Raw genomic sequence first — 17,577 nt, 5'->3', positions numbered from 1 at the left:
TGGGATGTGGAACCATCTGCACTGGTCTCGACCTCCATCCCTGTGCATATGCCTGAGCAAGTGGGACACACATGCACAATGGGCTGACCAATGCTAGCTACCTCAGCTAATGGATCATCGTCTGGGCCAAGAGGGTGTGCTAACTATGTCCCATGTTGGATGATTGTATTAGTCAATGTTGTGGCTGCCTGAAGATCCTATAGCTCCATCGACTCTTTCAGGGCTACTAGGACCGTCGCATGCACCATGGGTTTGGGTGCTAGGCGACGACTCTACAGTTCTATTACCCTACGGCCTCTAGGTCTATCTTGGGCAAAGCCACCACCTCTACCATGGAACTCTCTCATATCAAAATAATTAGGTCACTCATTGAGGAAAAACTCACAATATACTTTCCTCAAAAAATATAACGAAACCTCAAAATTATTACAAGGTGGTTCGTCAAAGACCATCCACCACCTATTCCAAAAAAGATTCTTCATTTGCACATTGGTACACCAATGTATGGGAAATGTCTTTGCATTAAGAGGTAAGGAATCACCAGTTCTAGGATCAACAAAAAGAGCACATATTTGTGCTTTACTTATGTTTTTTTTCTTTTCATTGCATCATATGATAACCCATCAGCATAATAAGTGTGACACCTATCCCTATAGTTTCCCCATTTTGTAATCTAACTCGAAATTGTAGTAGCACCACTAGCCAATGTTTCTAGGGTAGTGGAAAGGGATAAATGATGCTCAAGCTCAAATGTTTTTAATCTATTAATCAGTCTAGTTATTTTAGCAATGTTTTTCCCTAACTAATTAAGCAAATCCTCCTTTGTAGTTGTTGTGCGGTCTCAAGGAGGAGCTGGAGGTGTATCCTGGGGGTTTTTTTGTGGGTTTTGTTGTGGGTTTTTCTGTGAGTTTTGAGGTGCGTCTTGTTGTGGTTTTGCATTTTCAAAATCTGATATTGGTAACAAAAAATTAAAAAAACTAATCAAAATCAATTAAATTAAATTGAAAACGTAAATAAAATTTTATCAAATGTGCAAACAAACAAAAAAAGTGTAACCGACCTCTTTCCATGGTGTCTGGGTGTGAAAATATGTAGCCTGCGTGCAGTTTGGAATGAAAAAAACCCTAAAACTCGATCTCGGCCACGGAAGAAAATAATATAGTCGATTGTTGAAAAAAAAAAATATTGACAGGGACTGCATACACAGTCCTTTAGGAACTAAAACCACATAGGGGTCCTAGTTCCTAAAGGACCACATACGCAGTTTTGTCCCTTTAGGCTCAGGCACAACAAACCTAACCGCGTACAAGGTTTTTATAAATTTTAAAACCACGAACATGATTGTTGTTTTTTCAACTTTTTTTTGGTGTGTTCCACTTTTTTGCACACCATCTTGGTGCACACACTCATGTACAACTACTTGTCACAACATTCTTCAACTATAGTAATGATATAGAAGCATCCTTAGACAACATCATGAAAATTTTATATCTTTCTAAGAAAGTGGATTTTATTATTTAGTTTAGTTTCTTAAGTATGAGTTTATGGTTATTAGGTTGTGGTTATGAAAATTAATATTTTACTATATTTTGAAATTTAATTTTATGCTCTTAAGCAAACTTTGAGTTAATGTTAAAGAATGTCCTACTAATATTTGAGGTGATCTGGATGAGAAAACAATTGTGAATTGTCTTCAAAGTTCATATGAGTAAACAATTATGTACAATTACGATTATTTCTAGTTGTGATAAGTTATTTGGAGTTTGTGTCAATAGAGGAATATTTATAGGGATTTATTTAAGCGACAACCTTGAACATATAAGGTGTACTAAGTGGAAGATATTCACAATTTTCATTTGAAAATCAAGTTCATTGTTACAAACTATTAGTTGGAATTGTTGAAGAAGCTATACAGTTTTTAGCAAAGCAAAATGACTTTGAAAGAATACGTTGAGGACTAATACTAGATGAAAATTAGGTTAGGATATCATTAGGAGGGAACTAATAATATGAAAAAGTATATCTCAATGGGCTAAGGGAGTTCATCTAGGAGGAGTTGGGTGTGTGGAGTATCAAGATAGTAGAAGAGGCCTACCAATTGTTTTTCATTACAAAGAAGTAGTTGAAACTTGAGCTAAAAGTTGGAAGAAAGATGAAACTACTCAAGAGAAAAAGAAAATCTTACTAGCCCACAATAGGAGGTGTGGCAATAGAGGCTCAACAAATTCAAGGGGTCAATGAAAGGATATCCATTACTTCAATAAAGGAGAAGGTGAAATCTCCCACTTTGAACATAAATGGATAATAAATCCTATCATATTTGTAGGAGATAGGACAATAGAACCTACCACAAAGGTATATATGATGATGGATGTTACCACAAATATGAAAGAGAAGAAGTTGTATGCGATAGAGATATTCAAAATATAAGTAGAGGGTATTCTTAGTAGGGTAAAAGAGATTGTGAAAGGAAAAATAATAAACTATTTAGACAAATAGTATGGAGAAGAGGGGCATAGCCCATTTGAGTTCTAAGAAAAGAGGTAATGAGATATAACATGAATTGCATATAGAGAAGAGAGGTCTCCTACTTTAGAAGGCTTGTGTTCTAAATGTGGTGATTCACTTATTTCAAAAAGGTCCTTGAGTTGTGATGGGAGGGGTCAACTAGCATAAAAGAAAATTCTATCATTAACTAGATGTAGGGACAGAGGTAATATTTTGACATGGTGATGGGTGGAAATAGTAGGCTATTTTGCATCCTTAGAAATGATAGACAAGTTGGGCCTAATGAGGATGAACCATATGCAAACATATAGGATTGGATGGTTGCAATAATAAGACAAGATACCATTGGAAAGGATAGTGCTCAATAAGGTTCAACATTAGGGTGTACCAAGATGAGTTGATGTGTGACATCATGTTGAAAGTTAGTAGATTTTCCTATAGCTTGAAATTGATAATCATTATTTGAGAATATTTTGAGTTAACGCTAAAGAATGTTTTTTTGATGTTTTAGATAATTTAGATGAGCAAAAGGATGGGAATTAGCTTGAGAAAACCTATTTAAAATTTACAGGAATATATGTAAGGATTTATTTAGCCAATTTGGGTGTATGTGATGGACTGCATGAAGGATAACTGTTATTTTAGCATTTGAATTTATATGTTTGTTTTTTTTGTTAATGGAATACCACATATGGTAATTGATAATGATGTTATCTTGTAGTTAACTAAAATTAGTGAAAAATTTTGTGGATTATATATTTATATAGGGTTCAGATCGAGAGAAGTAGAGAAAAAAAAAGAAAAGAAGTGATGGAAGAAACTTAGAGGTAGAGCAAAATTGGAGTAAGATAGAAGGTTCAAGATAGAGGTTGTAAGTGGAAAATAAGAAGTATGATATGGAGTGTACTCTCAAGAGAGACAAATATATGGCACAATATAGTTCATTAGAATAGTGTACAAATCTAAGGTTGTTCAATAATGTAGTATGTGGTTGAATTCTTATAGTAAGTGTAATAAAATAACTGTATCCTAGCATATAAGAGGGGCCCATTGAGATAAAGTGTGAATTTGAAATCTTGATTACAATCATGCAAGATCTAATAAATTTAATAACATTTTGTGTTTTTTATGAGATTCTTGTTTTATGAATATATTTTGAAGTTAGGCTACATGGTTGGATAGTCATTCATCGAACCCTTTGGCTATAACTACATGAACTAATTAGAAAATAAGCATTAAAAACATATGGAACACCCACTAAAATAAATAGTTAATTATACATTCTTCTTTACAAAATTGAGAATTTATTAAAAAAATGTATGCCTCAAAAATTTGTAATCGTTTGCTTCTAATTAATAGAACATATTTCTCCAAATCTTTATAAGGATGATTATGAATTTAATATCAATAAACAAAAATAGTTAATTTCTCTTTTCATCATAAAGGATTATGCAAGTAGGTGATTATTTCTTAATTGGTTGTTACTTATTTATTTATATTACAAGTTGCTAAAATATCTCATCTATATAAACAATGAGGAGACGAGTATTTTGCTCACAAAAATGAATAAGAAAGTATACAATTTTTCAAGCTAAGAAGTGATCAATAAATTATGGTATCATAGTGAATAAATTTCTAGTGCGTGGACAATAATGTCTATATTAAGGTCGTTATTTTAAATCCTAAATCATTTTTATCTAGGTTGATTATTTGCTAGTTAATTACTTTAATATAAGATAAATGATTTGTTCACTTTATTTACCATTCTACAAACAATATACACCTAAAAAAATATAAAATATAAACATATTAGATTTATCGAATTAGATTTAAATTTTATTTTTTTATTTTTTTATTTTATTTGTACTTTTTATTATCATTAAACTCTTCCACTTTATATTTAAACTACTTATAAAACCGATGATTCTTCAAAAGTTAGTTGATCAATTTTGTTGGTAATTAAGTGTTGTATGTATTAACAAGGGATGATATGCATCAAGTTCCTGACAATAGTGTTAGGATGTGTATTTAGAGTTAGGATTAGGTAGGATTAGTAGTATGATGTTGTATTCATTTGATGAGAGTGCATAATTTGAAAGTGAGTATGTGCTAGCGTGAGTCACAATGTCTAGTAGGAGGGAATCTAAGATATCAAAGATAAATGTAAATGATAAAGTTGCAAGGTTCACATCTAGGACTATGATAGTGACCTAGGTCAAGCCTACACATATAGATGTAATATGAGGTGATGGAAAATGTATCATTGTTCTAAATATCAATAATAGTATGATTAGAATATGGGATGTTATAAATTACATTAACATAAGAAGATGTTAGTTGAAAACTATATGAATTAGAAGATAAAAATATTGTTATGGAGTTGACTTATAATTATAGACTAAAAGAGTATAACAAGGGAAATGCTTATGCCTAGATTGTGATAAGCACACAAGAAAAACATTAGAGAGAAAAGACGTCTTGAGAAACAAAGTGAAAGAGATAAAGAGAAGAAATTAGAAGCCTAAAAATAGAAAAATCTTGCAGCAAAGAATTAGAAATGGACCGACCCATAAGATCATGATTAGGAAAACAAATAAAATAAAGCAACGATTGAAGTCTTAGCAGCAACGAATGATATAAAGGGATGAAATACATAAATGCAATGATGTAAGTAACAAAAGAAACAAATAGGAGTGATCATATTTAATAAGAAATGTCTAGCATTGAAGGAAGAGAAACAATTATCGAGTGTATTGGAGCAGCAATTTATCAAAAGTGTGATTCTATATGGACCACATTTTGAACAAAGGCGGTAATGAAAGGTCAGCCTTAAACCCCACTCAAAAAGCTAAATATTAAGTCAAGAGAATGTTATTCAATTCTAAGTGTTTGACACTTTTAAGTCTAGAAGTGTATTCTTAGTATGACCACACACCTTAAGCAACATATTAAAACCTAGAAAATGTCAATCAACTCTGAGTGTTTAATACTTGTAAGCCTAGAAGTGTAAGCTTAGTGTCTGTTATTTCAGTTGTTTTGTAATGGCAGGGTGCAATATTATCTTAATATGCAAATTTGTAATTAAATACAAACATTAAAAGGCTGTATTACAAAGGTAATGCAATTTCATTATTTTTTCTTTTACAAATAAAATACTGTATCCAAAAGGTGTGATTAGCAAAACAAAGGTAAATTATTTTTAAGAAATGGTGCGTCAATTTAATAAATATGATTGTTGTGACATTTTCACACATTGCCACATTACAAATGCGGACCCCCACTTTTTTCTTTTAGGGTAGTCCTTTTGCTTAGATTGGAATAGTTTCTTAGATTTTATCTTTTGCTTATGAGAGAGTATGCTCTTGTTAGTCTGATCTTGAATAGGTCTTGAGAGTGTGAATTTCATTTCCAAGGTGACTGAGTCACGTAGTGTTGTTTTGAACCTAAGATCAATGATCAAGTGCCAAAGTTAAGGATTGATGATGGAATTGCAAAATCTTGTCAAGATTAGAAGGTTGTTGGAGCTTTTCGTGAAAATTGTCAAATTATAGGAAGTCATGATAATGGTTATGAATTTGACTTGAAAAAGTAAGGGGTGTTTTCATCATTTTGGGGTGGAATAGCAAGGTTTCCTTGCAATTTTACCCAATCCTATATTCAGCCCTCAAAATGGATTCTTACTCTTAGAGGTTTTACTACACATACATCATGAAGTCATGACTTTGGGGTTATAAATGTTGCACAAGGATAAAAGCATGTCCTTCTTTCGAAGACAAAAATGTTAAAACAAAGAAAAGTTTCATCTTGCAAAGACTAGAAAAATATTCAATTGATATAAATTCTATCATGCATGTGTGCAAGAATGTAAATCTTCATGAAACTCTGTCTTGTGAAAAACATGAACAAAGTCCAACGTTGGTGAGAATAATGAAAAACCTTGTAAAAATCCAACCTCCAATTGAAAAACCTTGACAAAGTCCAATTAACATTGTGCAAAACCTTGTCAAAGTCTAATTCAAACATTGTAAAACTCATTGGAACTTTGATCTTCTAAAATATTGATCTTCAACAAAGTCTGCCCTCACTAGGGTATAAATGTAAAACCTCTCAAAAACTCTAATCTTGCATAGTGCACATTTCACAAAAATTTTAATCTTGCATAGTGCAAAACTCTGTCAAAATCTGATCAATAATAGAATGCAAATCTTATCACAAGTCCAACTTGGGAAATTGCAAAACATGATCAAAGTTCGACTAAACATAATTTCAAATCTTAAGAGAAATCCAACCTCAAGACAATGAAAAACTTGTGTGAAGTCTACCACAGTGGAGAAATGCAACATTGTTTTAAACTTCGACCAAGAAATAGTGTAAAACTTATACAATCTCCACTATCCTAGTGTGCAGGGTGAAAATGGAATCAGGTAAGTTAAGACCCAATCCCACTCTCATTCACACATTGGAATTTGAAAGAGCCTAAGCAAGTGATTCACTTTAACTGAACCTCTTCTAAAAGAGAGTCAAGGAATACTTCTACGGTTTTTATTCCTTTGTTGATATGAGAGAAATGAGTCAAATGCAAAGTAATGATAAGCTAAACTAATGAAATGTATGAAAACGACTATATTAATGACAATAACAGAAAATGCAGAAATGAAACTAAGATACAGAACACATATCTAACAAAGGAATTTTGATGTGCACCTGATATCAAAAATAGGGTCCCTATTGGATACTATGGTCCCTATTGCAGAACTAGAGTATGCAAACTGAAGTCCTGAAGGTCTGAACTATCAAAATATGCCACTAAATGCAAAGGACCAGAGCGCTAGGCATTCTAGTCCTAGACCAAAGCGTTGGGCACTCTAGTCCTAGGGATATGAGACCTGTTTCTGGATTTGGAATTGTCTCTGTTGATTTTGGCTTCCCAAAAGTTTGTAGCTCTGTCGAAAACCTACAAATGTACTTGCAAGTTGGAAAAAGGGGTATGGGTGGCTATATAGGGTTTTTCCTTAGTCAAACCCCTTGTTTTGGTGATTTCAACCTCCACAAATAGTCAATAATGTATTGAAAAGTGTGTGTGCCCTAGAATCTCATGTGTTTGTAAGATCCTAATGAACCAAAATGCAAAACTAGAGCTCTACCCTACACTTGAAGAAAAACCCTAAATGAACATAATGCAAATGCTTCAAATAAAAAATGCAATATGGATCTAAAGCAAATAATGTAAATCTGAAAATGAATGATGTGAAAATCACATAGAGATATGAAAATAACATGAAATCATACCAAACCCTAAGGGAGAGGTACAAGTCAATCAACAGTTAGTGATCTCCTTATTATTCTTCAATGTCTTTTAAGCTTTGATTGATGGTGAAAAAGGTTGATGAAGACTTTATGGATGCTTAAATTTTCTGATTGTAGACTCCACATAAAACATGCATTTTCAGTTGATAAGAGGGCTCCTTCAATTGCTAAAGAATGGATCCTTCAAATGAGGAAAGAAAAGGTTATATATATGCAACCCTAACTTTATTTTGATCATAGGCCAACCTAGGATTGATTAAACTTTGCACAAAGCTAGATTTAAACATTATAATACCACCAAATTAAGATCCCAAAATTCGAGGAGAAAAACTCGGGACCAGTGTGATTCACACTGGTCTAATCAACTTTTTTCCCTTTTTTTAGGGATGAAAGATATCACATGATTACAAAGTCAAATCTATCTTGATGCATCAATCCAAGGTGTTTAGAAATGCAAAAATGAGCCTTGAAAGTTAAAATAGGACCTTATTAGGATTTAATTTTAATTAATTAAAGATGATGAAATAAAAAGAGGCACACTTATGGTTAAGGGCCAATTTTATAATGTGTGGAATGATGAGAGGGGATTTTAGATTTAATTAAGTTAATAATTAAATGCTTAAAGGAACTTTAAAATTCAAATGCAACACACTAATGTGGGTGTTAACCTAATCATGAAATTGGACAACCCTAATTGAGGGTGTACAATTTACGATGCTACCCCTAGGTCAAGAATGTCATTGCATAGGAAAGTCTAATACCCCAATGATCCAAGTTTGTCATGAAGTACGACACCAAGAGGGATGTAGAACATATTCAAAGTCTGATTACACAATGCAAAAATGATTAAAAGTTCAATCTTGCAAAAGCACAAAATCATTAGGAACTCCACCCTTTCACAATGCAAAGATGAATCAAAGTCTGACTTCACTTTCTAAACCTCAAAAAGGCAAGCGACCTATTATGTTTTAATGCAACGATTTAAATTTAAAAGGAGAAATTGAAGTCGGCTAGGCTGAAAAGGGTGTGTCTCTTGGATTGAGTCCCTATATAGAGGGATAATTGCAAATCGATTTAAAGCATTCAAAAACATTTCAAATCCAATTCAAAGAGTAAACCAAAATTGTCCTAGATCAGTCGATTGTTTGGGAAAATTTGATCATTATATTGAGAAAATTTGCAAAGTAAGATTGGAGTGATATCGTCAAGATCAAATTTAAGGTGAATCAAGTGCTTTTGTGATCCATTCCAAGCCAGGTTGAGGCGAATCTTGTTAGAATATAGGGTAAGTTGATAATCAGTCATGGTACGAGTTTGATAAGGAGGTGATGTGACACATTTCTAGGGTCTAATCTAAGGTACTTATTAAGGAATCGAACCTAATTATGAACATTTTCCATACCTAAAAGTGCATGTTTGGGCATGTCTAATCATTTTCAAATTTGAAAAAGGGAGTTTGACATGAAATTGAGTTCATTTTGTTTCCATTATAACCTTCTTAATTCTAATTTTTTTTCCTCTTAATTTTTTATACGAGAATGGAGAGCAAGGAAGGGGAGGTCTTCTAAGGAATACACAAGGTGGCGGATCAACAACCTGAAGGTTCAATCATAATGCAAGGATGAAGATCAAGTATTCAACAAGGACTTCATTTTAAGGATGCAATATCAACAATACAATTTGCAATACTTGAGGCATTGCAATTTCAAGAATTCAACTACAAGGAAGTTGCATTACAACATTAGGATTCGATACATTTATGAAGGCACAGTGGAGAGAATTTAAGCATCAACTCTACTCAGGTGTCCAAGATCAACATTAAGACATCAAGGCAAGGATGAGGTCAACATATACACCTCATTCTTTCAACATTACTCTACAAAGGGAGACAATTTCAAGAACTTCAAGATGAGAATTTAAAAAGTAAAAATAGAAGACAATCTTGAATTTCCTTCAAAAATCCAACAATCAAGGCTAGTACAACAATGAAGATACTTCCTACGTCATACGTACAAGGATGATCAAGAATGAACAACAGGAAGGAGCTCAAGTCAAGTGTATAAGAATTAAAAAAAAACATCATTAAGGAAGATGGAATAAATTGTGATCATGATCAAGGAAGAAGATAGTTTCAAGAGAGTTAGCCAAAGTTAGCTTGATCACTTAGATTATGTGATTCGGGAATATGCCTCATCTTAATCATACCGGGCTTGAATAATGTTGAGTATCAAGATATATGTCTCAATATCAAACACTTTGTGATTTAATGTATCAAAAGTGGCATCCTATTCACCACCAATCAATCAAGTTCTTCCAGGTCAACTTGTCCAAATACATTGAACCTGATTCATCCAAGAGTGGAGCAAGCGATACATGGCGATTCATCAAATATTATTATATGTACCTAACCTCGCCTTTCATTGGTTATAAATCAAAGAAGAACATGTGTCCAATTCCATGTAATTTTCTTATTGGTCAAGAGGGAGTTTGTTGTAGCAAACCCTAACTAGGGTTTCATTGTATAATCCTAGTCGTTGATTTGGGAATCAATCTTGGCCCTTGAATTGTAATTGGGATCTCTTTAAAAGGCCTAGCTGGTGCAGGGCACCTAGCTCAAAGTTGTCTTTTCTTGCATTTTAGAGTTTTTGTGTGATTTCAAGTTATTTTATGTTGTAATAAGGTGGAATAAGTTATATGATGCTTTTTGAAGCCATAGTTTGGTTGTCCATACTTTTGTTGTGCTCAGGATCCAAAATTCTCATTATCCTGAAATATTGTCAAAATGACAATTTTTGGTTTGCACCAGGTGGATGCCTGGAAACTTGATAGAATGTTTGGAAATGGTTTAAATCCATTTAAGTATGCCATTTGAGTGATTTTTAAGTCCTTGAGAGCCTTGGAGTGTATTTTTGCACTCATAGGTAAAAGTTGTCAAAATTGTCATGACAACTTTTGCATTTTTAGGCAAAAGTTGTCCATGAAGGAAATGGCATTGGAAGTTGGTTGGAACCAACTTGAAATTGTATATAAAACCTTCTAAACATCTCCAATATGAGGTTAATCAACTTTTGGTTTGCATTCAATTCATTTGCCAAGGGTTTCATATGCTTTTTCTCACATTTGGACTATTTTTGCTTTGAATTTCTAATTTTGTACGACCTGTATGGTCTGGTATGGTGCTCATAGTAGCATAAGAAGTTATAATTTTTTTTTTACCTTTCCAACAAGTATAATATGAATGTCTGAAGTGCTTTGAATCAAAAGTTATCACTATTTTTGTAATAGTTGCTCACAAACCCTTGAAATTTGGGGTTTTGATTGTAAAAATGCATTTTACCTGAGCATCCATGAATGGCACAAGTTGCAATCCATTGGATGGATTGGGTAGGCTCTATAAATAGTTTTAGAGTAGGCATTTTGTGTTTTTGCGGGCCACAAGGAGGAGAATGGGTGAGATGAATAACACACAAGCTTGTAGCTAGTGTGTAGGGGCAGCAGAGATTGCTCATTTTTCAGTGCCATGGAGAAGTGATACCCTAGCAACCCATAGTGTTTTGGAAAGGTCTATGGGTGTACCAAAATTATTCAAGATTTTTCTGGTTTTAGATTTTGACTGGTGAAGAGTTTGGAGCACATCTTCCAAAACTGCCTGGAAGCCCTAAACCCCTTAAAAATAGCTCGTTTTGAGTTACCCTAGTTGTACAAAAAACCTAGATGGGAAAGTTTGTGATCTTGTGTAACTTCCAAATGGGTATCTAAATATGTAAACATATATAGGGGTTGTTAGGAAATGTTTTGGGAAAAGACCAAAAAACAGTCACAGAAGGGCTAGTCATTTAGGCCTAATAGCAGCCGGTAGAAGCAAGTTGAAAGCCTAGGGCTTGGGAGGAAGGTGCAGACCTTTATAATGAATAAAATGACCTTGAAAATACCTAAAAAACATAACCACAAACTTTAAACATGGTTAGAGTGAAGATCCTTGGCGGAGGTCTTTGGAGCCTAGCTGGAGTTTTGGGAAACTAGTAGGAGACCATCTCAAAATTAGAGATTTGGGGTCAAAACCAACAAGAAACCTCAAGAGGCTATACCTAGGAGGAAAGCCAATATATTTTAGGCCTTGGAGGTCTAAGGAGTGTACCCTGACAAGTTACCTTGGGGGAGCTTGAGTAGAAGGGTGAGTTGATGAGTTGGGGTGAGTAAGGGTGAATTGGAGAGCTAGGCACAAGAGCTCTACATCAGAGTGGTATCAAAGCCATTCTTTGAAAGATTTGTTGTATGTCAGATTGTGAAGAGTCAGAAGCAAGTTCAATGCCTCCAAAGGCAATGACTCCAGAAGCCATCCGATAGATGGTGGCAGAGATGATAGAAGGATTGAAGGATACAGAAGGAACCAGAGGAACCAGAGAGGCAAAGAAGGAGAAGGGAAAGGTTAAGACAGAATGGGGTGATGAGACTGATGAAGAAGTAGAAGATGGAGAGGAACTAGCAACAGTAGCTATGCCTCAAGAGCTCTACATCAGAGTAAGGGTGAATTGGAGAGCTAGGCACAAGAGCTCTACATCAGAGTGGTATCAAAGCCATTCTTTGAAAGATTTGGTGTATGTCAGATTGTGAAGAGTCAGAAGCAAGTTCAATGCCTCCAAAGGCAACGACTCTAGAAGCCATCCGATAGATGGTGGCAGAGATGATAGAAGGATTGAAGGATACAGAAGGAAGCAGAGGAACCAGAGAGGCAAAGAAGGAGAAGGAAAAGGTTAAGATAGAATGGGGTGATGAGACTGATGAAGAAATAGAAGATGGAGAGGAACTAGCTGCAGTAGCTATGCCTCAAGACCAAAAGTTATTCCTAGATGCAGTCAAATCCATTTCTAAGGACAATCTGGATGGATTACCCACATATGGAGGTAATTTCAATGGAGAAGAGTTGATAGATTGGATGGAAGCTCTCAATAATCACTTTGATTACAAAGAGGTAGCAGAAGAAAAAAGAGTTAATGTGGCCAAATTAAGAATGAGAGGATCAGCATTGGTTTGGTGGAATATGATGCAAGAAGAAAGGATACAAGAAGGCAAAAAGAAGATAACTTCATGGGAGCATATGAAGATCAGACTTAAGGCACAATTCCTTCCAGGAGATTATGAAGTTCAAATTCATAAGAGACTACAAAATCTGAAACAAAGGGAGCTAGATGGCAATGCTTACACGGAAGAATTCCATAAGCTAAGCCTCAGAGTTAAGAAGCATGAGAATGAGGTGGAGAAATTGGCTAGATACATGAATGGTTGAGACAAAATATACAAGATGAAATCAATATCCTTACTCCTGATACCGTTCATAAGTGTTTTCAATTAGCATTAAGGGTAGAAGACAAAATCAAGAGGAGGAGTGAACAAAATCAAAAGTTTAGAGGTGGCAAATCCTTTAGAGGAAGGGGCACTTTTAATAAAGGACAGCAAACATCAAGGAATGAAGAAAACTCAAGGCAAGAAGGTGGTGGAGACTCTTTAAGGGGGCCATTTAGAGGATCCTTCAGAGGAAGAAACAATTCTAGGGGCAGATTTGGAAGCTCGGGAAGAGGAAATTCAGTTTTCACTGGTAGATGTTACAATTGTAATCAAGTTGGCCACACAATGGGAAGGTGTCCAGAGAAAGCAACCAGCTCTTCACACTCATACATGGGTGAGAGAAGAACACAATTAGTGCAGGAAGAAGAAAATCAAAGTGTGTCTTCCCCTCTCAGCAAGGCAGGACCGGTGACAGATGTTGAAAGTTTAATGCTAAGAAGGTCTTTGTTGAAGATTCCTCAAGCTCAAGAGCCACCACAAAGGAAGAGTTTGTTTAGAACAACTTGTAAGTCTCAAGGCAAGATTTGCAAAGTGATTGTAGACTCAAGTTCAACTGAGAATATAGTTTCAACTGAAATGGTGGATAAACTCAAGTTAAAGAGGCTGCCACATCTCACTCCCTACAAGGTGTCATGGCTCAACCGGGGCCAACATGTCTTAGTTGATGAGAAAGCATGGATAGACTATGAGATTGGTGAGTATAAGGACAAGATTTTATGTGATATATTGCCTATGGATGCTTGCCATTTGTTGTTGGGACGTCCATGGCAATTTGATGTAAAGGCTCAACATGATGGAGAGAAGAATAGCTATATCATTATCAAGAATGGTAAGAGGTATCAAATGGATCCATTACCTGATCCAAAAGAGGAAACAAAAGTGGGATCAAGTGTGATGATGATGAGTGGAAAAGAGTTTCTTAAGGTGATGAAACAAGAAGGAGATCAAGGGTATGCTATTGTGCTCAAACCTAGTGAAGAAGGTAACACAGATCCAATGGAAGAAGTACCACAAGAGGTGAAGGGTCTACTCAAACAATATGCAGAAGTAATAGGAGAAGATCTAACTAATTCTTTGCCACCAATGAGGGATGTAAATCACCAAATAGATCTGATTCCAGGGGCAAGTTTGCCTAACAAGGCTGCCTACAAAATGACACCTAGTCAAAATGAAGAAATTGCCAAACAAGTGCAGGAGCTCTTGGACAAAGGATTCATCAAAAAGAGTTTGAGTCCATGTGTTGTACCTACTATCTTAGCACCCAAGAAAGGGGGAAAATGGAGAATGTGTATAGATTCCAGAGTAATCAATAAGATCACTATAAGGTACCGGTTCCCTATGCCAAGGATAGAAAACTTGTTGGACAATCTTGGGGGTGCAACTACTTCACAAAGGTGGATTTAAAATCAGGTACATCTCAAGGATGTGGAGATGGTCTTGAAGAAGCTGAAAAAGGCACAACTCAAAATCAACCTTGAAAAGTGTGAGTTTCTCAAGACTGAACTTGTATATCTTGGTTTTGTCATTTCACAAGGTTGTCTAAAAATGGATCCTAGTAAGGTTGAGGCAATCCTTAGTTGGCCTACACCTAAGAATATTAGTGATGTTAGGAGCTTTCATGGGTTAGCATCCTTTTAGAGGAAGTTTGTAAGAAACTTTAGTCATGTGTGTGCTCCTATGCTCAATACTATCAAAGGGGGAGTCAAGTGTCAGTTTAGGTGGACAGAGGAGGCCCAAAAGGGATTTGAGTTGTTGAAAAAGAAGATAGTTGAGTTACCTACCAGTAGGTTACCTGATTTCAATCAGTTATTTACAGTTGAGTGTGATGCTAGTCAAAGAGCAATAGGGGTTGTTTTGAGTCAAGAGGGTCTTCCCATAGCCTTTTTCTCTGAAAAGTTGAATGAAGCAAAACAAAAGTACTCTGTGTATGACTTGGAGTTGTATGCCATGGTGCAAGCCTTGAAGAAGTGGCGTCATTACTTGCTGCCCAAAGAGTTTGTGGTCTATACTGACAACCATGCCCTTAGTTTTCTCAATGCACAAGAGAAGTTGAATCAGAAGCACCTCAAGTGGGTAGAATACCTACAATCTTACACCTTCACTATCAACCATAAGAAGGGCACCTCAAATAAAGTTGTTGATGCACTCAGTAAGAGAGTCATGACCATACAAGAGATTAAATTGCACAGTTTGGGGTTGGAGGAGTTGAGAGACCTCTACAAAGAAGACAAAGATTTTGCTGATATATATGCTACATGTTCTGATTTTTCTAACACTTCTCATGTTTCCTACTCAGAGTATATGATACAGGAAGGTTTGTTGTTTAAAGGACATCTCCTTTGTATACCCCAATGCTCTATGAGACAAAACATCATTCAAGAGAAACATCAAGGGGGTCTAGGAGGTCATTTTGGCAATGATAAAACAATGGAGCAGGTTAGTCGGTTCTACTATTGGCCCAAGTCGCAATTAGAAGTAAGGAGATTTGTTGAACAATGTGCCATATGTCAGAGAGCAAAAGGATCAGCAAGTAATGCAGGTTTATATCAGCCCTTAGTCATACCCCAAAGGCCTTGGGAATGTTTGAGCATGGACTTTGTGTTGGGTTTACCAAGAACACCAAGAGGATTTGATAGTGTTTATGTGGTGGTAGATAGGTTTAGGAAAATGGCTCACTTCATCCCTTGTAAGAGTACCAATGATGCCACCTATATTGCAGGTCTTTTCTTCAAAGAAATAGTAAGAATCCATGGACTTCCAGTTAGCATTGTGAGTGATAGGGATGTTAAGTTTTTGAGTCACTTCTAGAGAACCTTATGGAAGAATTTGGGTACTAGAATCTCATTTTCATCTACCTACCATCCACAATCAGATGGTCAGACTAAGGTGGTCAATAGGTCCTTGGGTAATCTCCTAAGGTGTCTCACTAAGCAGCATGGTCAGACTTGGGACTTGGTGATCAGCCAAGCAGAGTATGCATACAATGATTCAGTCAACCGTAGCACAAGTAGAATTCCTTTTGAAATTGTTTATGGAATGCATCCTAGAGGTGTCTTAGAACTTAGTGATATCAGTACAATGACCCACAAGAGTGCTCAAGGAGAGATTTTTGCTAAAGGTATTAAGGAAATTCATGACAAAGTACGGCAGTCCTTGCAACAAAAATCAAAAAAATATAAGAAACAAGTTGATCAATCAAGGAGGAACTTGCAATTTAAGGTTGGAGACTTAGTTTTGGCTTATCTCATAAAGGAAAGACTTCCAAAAGGACAGCCAACCAAGTTGTTGATGAAGAAGATTGGGCCACTCAAGATTGTGCATAAGTTTGGCCAAAATGCCTGTGAGGTTGAACTACCTCCTTCTTTGGCCATATCTTCTATTTTCAATGTTTGTGACTTGTATCCCTATAAAGGAGAATATCAGACCTCTTAGATGGATACCACATTTCAATCTGAAGAGGATTGGGTGAAGGATTTACCAGTTAGTCAACCGGTTCAGTTGGAAAGCATCTTGGATACCAAGGTGATCAAGAAGACAAGAAAGGGCATCTACAAACATTATCTTGTGAAGTGGGCAGGTCTACCTAATTTAGAGGCTATGTGGATGTCAGAAGCTGACATAAATCATCATGGAGTGCAACTAACAGACTTGATAACTCAAGGGACTTGAGTTCCTTGCCCCAGGGGAGTATGGTGCAGGGCACCTAGCTCAAAGTTGTCTTTTCTTGCATTTTAGATTTTTTGTGTGATTTCAAGTTATTTTATGTTTTAATAAGGTGGAATAAGTCCTATGATGTTTTTTGAAGCCATAGTTTGGTTGTCCACACTTCTGTTGTGCTCAAGATCCAAAATTCTCATTATCCTGAAATATTGTCAAAATGTCAATTTTTGGTTTGCACCAGGTGGATGCCTGGAAACTTGCTAGAATGTTTGTAATGGTTTAAATCCATTGTAGGATTCCATTTGAGTGATTTTTAAGGCCTTGAGAGCCTTGGAGTGTGTTTTTGCACTCATAGGTAAACGTTGTCAAAATTGTCATGACAACTTTTGCATTTTTAGGCAAAAGTTGTCCATGAAGGAAATGGCATTGGTAGTTGGTTGGAACCAACTTTAAATTGTGTATAAAACCTTCTAAACATCTCCAATACGAGGTTAATCAACTTTTGGTTTGTATTCAATTCATTTGCCAAGGGTTTCCTATGCTTTTTCTCACATTTGGACTGTTTTTGCTTTGAATTTCTGATTTTGTATGACCTGTATGGTCTGGTACAGTGCTCATAGTAGCATAGGAAGTTATAAATTTGTTTTACTTTTCCAACAAGTATAATATGAAGGTCTGAAGTGCTTTGAATTAAAATTTATCACTATTTTTGTAATAGTTGCTCACAAACCCTTGAAATTTGGGGTTTTGATTGTA

The sequence above is a fragment of the Cryptomeria japonica genome, chromosome 8 (genome assembly GCF_030272615.1).
Source record: "Cryptomeria japonica chromosome 8, Sugi_1.0, whole genome shotgun sequence".
Lineage (NCBI taxonomy): Eukaryota > Viridiplantae > Streptophyta > Pinopsida > Cupressales > Cupressaceae > Cryptomeria > Cryptomeria japonica.
Note: the sequence above shows the minus strand (reverse complement) of the source record.